This window comes from Amphiprion ocellaris, chromosome 4 (assembly GCF_022539595.1).
Source record: "Amphiprion ocellaris isolate individual 3 ecotype Okinawa chromosome 4, ASM2253959v1, whole genome shotgun sequence".
NCBI lineage: Eukaryota > Metazoa > Chordata > Actinopteri > Pomacentridae > Amphiprion > Amphiprion ocellaris.
In genome coordinates, this window is record NC_072769.1 from 13,372,049 (window position 1) to 13,377,669 (window position 5,621).

At 36.0% G+C, this 5,621-nt stretch overlaps 1 long non-coding RNA gene across 1 annotated transcript; it reads left to right on the forward strand.

Annotated features, from left to right (window-relative positions):
* Positions 1-1,764: 1,764 nt before the first annotated feature.
* Positions 1,765-5,326, forward strand: LOC129348692 (uncharacterized). Its single transcript, XR_008601334.1, has 4 exons — positions 1,765-1,871; positions 2,776-2,876; positions 3,602-3,743; positions 4,723-5,326. It is a non-coding gene; the product is annotated as an uncharacterized LOC129348692 (long non-coding RNA).
* Positions 5,327-5,621: the final 295 nt, after the last annotated feature.

The window sequence follows — 5,621 nt, forward strand, 5'->3', positions numbered from 1 at the left end:
CTGCTTTGGTGATGTAATATTTTGTTCTGTTCAGTAGATGTTCTACCTTCTGTCCACATCTACCTAATGTGATGTGTTCAGAAATGTGCAGGTTTCCAAAGCAGCAGTGGCCACTGAGGGGCGCTAGAACACCTTCATACTAAACAAAACTTTAGTTTCCTTATGTCCTATTATTACCACATTTAAATTGAATTTACTGGTTTCACTGTATTTATAGATATATAACTCAGTCTAAACTTGTGGCTACTGTGCCTTTAATCGACCACCCACCCATCTAACTTCCTGGATAAACCCGGCAGGTGTTGAAGTAGACCATTATTATATCATCCAAGAAGAGAACTTCCCTTATTATGTGGACTAAAGTATCAAGACTTAATCTCATCCAACCCAGAGAAGCCACAACAGAACTGAACAAAGAAAAAATGTAATATCTGTTCCCTATAAGGAAAAGAATACCTTTCAATATATGTCAGATGGATACTGCGTTTGCACAATTTTAATCTTGTAGGCTTTTATAGGCGCTTAAATTTATTGGGCAACACTCACGTCCACCATGAAAACATCAGCGATACAGTATGAAATGTCAAAGTGACCTTCACAGTCCTGTTCTTAATGTATCTGTAAGATATCAGGACAGTGTTACTTGTTGGGAATGTGGTGCTTACTGTCTAAGGGGAAATCTTATATTTGGGCAGATATGTTTAAAGAAATATTAATCTATAATCAAAACAAGTTTATTGATATTGCACATTTTAAAACGTGAGTTGGCTAAAATTGTATACAAATTGACACATCGTAAAACAAAATTTCAACAAATCCAAGATATGAAAAAGCAAGACAACATAGGCTAACAATTTATAAGATTAAATTATTAAGTCCTCCAAGAGCAATCAGAAGCCAGTGAAAACGTGCAAGTCAAGATTATTCTTAAAAATGTCAGTAGAAGAAGAATATTATATGTTTGACCTGTTTGTTTGTTTTTTGTTGTTGTACATTAATACTTTATTTCTGCAATTTTACAGTCATCTTTAATTTAACTTCACAGACAAAATCTGTAAAAGAACAAAATGTGTTCTATCATTTTTCAATCCTTAATACAGTTATTTTTTCTTTCATATACCAGCAAATATCTTAAAGTAATTGTAATTTTTGCTGATTAAAATACAGTAAAAAAAAAAAATAGTGTCATTTTATGGTCAAACATTGCAAAAGAATGAATTATTATTTATAAAATTCTGAATTTCAGATATTATTTGCAGTTTTAGCCTTTCATTTTTATCTTTAATTAATATTTTTTTCCTCGTGATTTTAGTAATATGTTTGTGATTTAACAACACAGACATAGCTAATAAAATTAATATTTTTCTGATTAAAATACAGTAATAATAAAATAATGTAGACTTATGGGGGTCCCAATCCGTGTATTTATCTGGTAATTGGATTTTCCAATCTGAAACGGGTATTGAAAAACCAAAAACGAGTGGTTGTTTGATTTTCGTTTTAAAATACAAAAATTAAAATTGAAATACAAGGCGTTTTTCCTTTTCATGATCAAAAAGGGATATACGAAATTTTAAAAATGCTTTGATTTTCATTTTATATTTGGAATAACAAAAAAATAAAATCAATAAGAGACAGAAACGAAAAAAGGTCAGTTTTTTTATTTTCTGAGACCGGAAGTGGTCATCAGTAAGTGTGGAGCCAAACGACAACAAGATTCTCAGAGGGCGGAGCCAGAGAGAAGTGATTGGTCAGACCATAGATAATATAGAAGACAGCGCGCTAGCGGATCTAGTCTATGTATATCTATGGTCAGGCACGTCTGGTAGCATCTCTGGCTGCTGTTGATCTTGTTTTTGGAGTAAAACACGGTAAGAAGATAAATACTTATAACCTGTAGCGTTGTTTTGTTGTACGTTAAGTCAGCGACTTGTGAAGAGTTGTGTTTTGTCGTGTTTGAGCGGTTGGTCCGGACGCGTTAGCTAGCTAAGCGGCTAAGTTAGCTAGCGGGCTAATTAACACAGGTGGCTAACTTACCGCTGAACACCTGTGTTAGTTGCTGCAGCAGCTGTCCGTCCTTAGTAGAATGACCTTCTCAACCTGTATTTCTCTGCTGTGTATTTTAGCTTTTAAAAAAAGTTATTTTACTTTAAGGTTAACTGAAACCCGTTGAGCTGCACTGAAGTTTAACATTCAGCTGCTTTGAATAAAACCGCGCTTAACTTAACATTGCGCAACATTACCTCTCTGAATCTCCATAATTTCATTAAATTCCTTCTCTCTTCCACTGCTCAAGTTCAATCCAGTATATAAAGTGACATTAATAGTGAATAAACTAACAGCCAGCCATTGTATTTATTTATTATTGCATTTATTTGTAGTAAAACATGAGTTGAAACATCCTACTTTTGGATCTAGAACTGCACAAGCCGTTCATTTTCAGTCACCTGACGAGGTAAACTCCCCTTTTTATGTGAGGTTGAAGCAGAAAATCTGAGTTAACAAAGAAAGTTGTTTATAATTTGTGATACCTGTTATCTCTGACTGAGGCTTTAGTTTTAGTTGAGCCAATTTACACGTAGAAACTTTGTTCAGGAAAATTTCTCAGTAGCTCAGAGGACAGGCTGCTTTTTACACAACCTTGTAAGAGAATGTCTGTCAATGCTTTCAGCAGAATTTAGAAACACAACACTTCCTAAACAGATATTTTGAGGCTGTGAGGTTGAACGTTTGAGAGTATATCAGTATGTGTGTTTGTGGTCTTTCTGTTTCTAGGTGGAAGCTGAATTAGTGAGGATGACTCCTGCTCCTGTCATCTCTAAGCTCCTCACACATCTTTACCTGCACATGAGGAAAATCACTCCTGTAGAATGCAGGTATGTTTGTCATTATTATAAAAAGATGTTGCCTGGTGACCTGTCAGAAACCCATTATACAGAGTCAGCCAAAATAATGTTTACACACATCAGGAAAAGAAAAACTTGCATAAATATTTCAATACCAAATTTATTCAGACATCACGAGATTAATAAAAGTTATCTTTGGTCTCAACAATTACAAGAGGTGCTCAAAGTGATGGCCACTGGCTTCCAGACATTTCTGTTGTGTTGTAGACGTCACTTGTTGATGCTCCATTCATGAGGGTAGCGCCATCTGTTGGGAAAACATCGTACAACAGGACACAGTTATCGTGATTTGATCAAACTTGGAAAGAGGAATCTATATGTGTAGAAGTACTTATACAAATGAAATATTTATAAAAGTTTTTCTTTTCCTGATGTGTGTACGTTATTTTGGCTGACTCTGAACTTAATGAGAACAAAACTGTCATTTAATTGTTGCTCTGAAAGCTTCTTTAGTGAAAACCAGCTGGTGTTCTGCTTTGAAACAAACTGCTGTTGAGGTCTGTGTTTTTAGGTTTAACCCCACAGTTTCTGAATGAACTGATAGTTTGTTTTTTTCCTGATCAATGTGGACGTTATAATTGATGGTAACATTTACTGATCATATAATCAGCATGACAATATAACAGTGTTACATTCTGACCACCTGACTAATACTGTGTTGGTCCCTTTATGCTGCTAAAACTCCTCTGACCCAGTGGTTCATCAGAACCTCTGGGGATGTCCTGTGGATTCTGTGGATCCTGTGGGTTGCAGGGTGGGTCCTACCTAGACCAGGCTGATCCTGGACCATCCCACAGATGCTCCATCAGATCTGGATGTGGGGAGTGTGGAACCCAGGTGAACAGCTTAGCTCTGTCGTGTTCCTCAGACCACTCCTGAGCAGTTTTAGTTCTTCCTGCTGAGGGTGGCAGCTGGCATCAAGGACTGCTGTTGCCATGGAGACTAGGGGGTTGTTTGTCCTGCAGTGTTTAGGCGGTGGTACATGTCAAACATCCACATGAATGTCAAGGTTTCCCAGCAGAACGTTGCATTAGAACAAGATGATGGATGTTGTTCTCTTCAGCTGTCAGTGGTCAGAATGTTGTGGCTGATCGGTGGATCTGTCTGCCTTTACTCTGACATCCAGAGTTATGCAAAAGTGTAGTATGTGTGCAGTGCAGAAGAGATTTACTTTATTGTATGCAGTTTTGGGTTTTTTTTTTAAGGGAGAGCATTTTTTTTATCCACCTGAAGAAGACCTAATCTTTCCCTTCAAAGGATAGTTAATAATTACTATGGCTTCCAAAGTGGTTCCATCAGAGAAAATCATATCCATATACAGATTTTTATTAATTCCAGGGCTGGTTCAGTAAAGATTATAATTATAAATATATCAGATAATTCTTTGTCACAGTTGGAATTTTGCAGCCTGAGAGATGGTTGAGAAGGTTTGCAGTTCTTGTTTTAGCAAAATATGTTAGAATAGAAGATCTTTATTGTCATTGTACATGAAATTATCTGCAAACCAGCAAAGTGCATCAGTCTGAGGTATCTAAAAATAAGTAAAGAAAAATGCTTCTAAAACCAATAATAAACAGAATATTTTGAGGGAATATTCTTAAAAGGAAAGAAAAGCTCCATTCTCACTCCTCTCAGGATAAACTGTCATTAAAATTGACTTTAAATTTAGCTTCAACACAAGATAAAAACATTTACTTTCATTACTGATGTTGTTAAGTTTTAATAAAGTTCATGCTACTTTTATAAAATGATGAAAGTGAATAAATTGTATTTCTGTGATCTGTGTTTGATTTCTGTCTTTTCTCCTGTCATCCAGATGTTCAGAGGGAGATGATGCCACATCTGGTCCAGCTGATGGAAGGTCTTGAAGTTCTCTGACTGGCCTCGACTGAAGATGGTCGTCTCACTGGATTTAAGGTTCAGATGCTCAGTAACAAACTCCACCAATGAGCCAACAGGGAAGCTTTAGGTTTATTAAATGTTGCTATGAAGGTATCGCTGTTTTTCTTTGTGAATGCAATGTGCTCCAACTGAAAGTTGAATTAGAACTTAGAAGTAAATCCTTCCATCTGAAAGGATTTAGTTGCATTAATAACCTCATAACATTCTAATTTTTATTCCAGTCTTAGTTGGAAATAGAATCTCTGTATTGATTCAGGTAAAAACTGAACTTCACAGCATGTTGGAGCAAAACAACCAGATGAAAACTGTGATGGTGTTGGATTGTCAGACCGTAATATTGCAGCTCAAAGCAGCTTTTCTATCTCAGTTCATTCTGACATTCAGCTATGAATCAACACAGCAGATGGTGATCCATGCTGTGGAAGTCTCACATCTCCTGATTTAATGGAGCTGCTTTGCACTTTTTACACTGTTTATTCACCAACACTTTATTTAATAAAAGTCCCATCTAGTTTTTATGAGGAATGTGATGTTTTAATTTCTCTGTGAATAACTGCAGTCTAATGTAACAGCTGGAGTTGTAACATCTGTCCTGATATTGATCATGAAGTATTGATCAGAATACTGATGATCAGCAGTCATCCCTGAAGTTTTACATTAAAATCTTTACTTGTGTTGTGAACTTAGGTAAGAAGCAGAAACGTTAGCGTTGCCATGGATACATGAGTGTTAAATTCTGTCCATGTTTCCATTTTGGGAAATTCAGTCCAGTTCCAGAATGTGGAGGAATTTAGTCTCAATCACAGACAACAA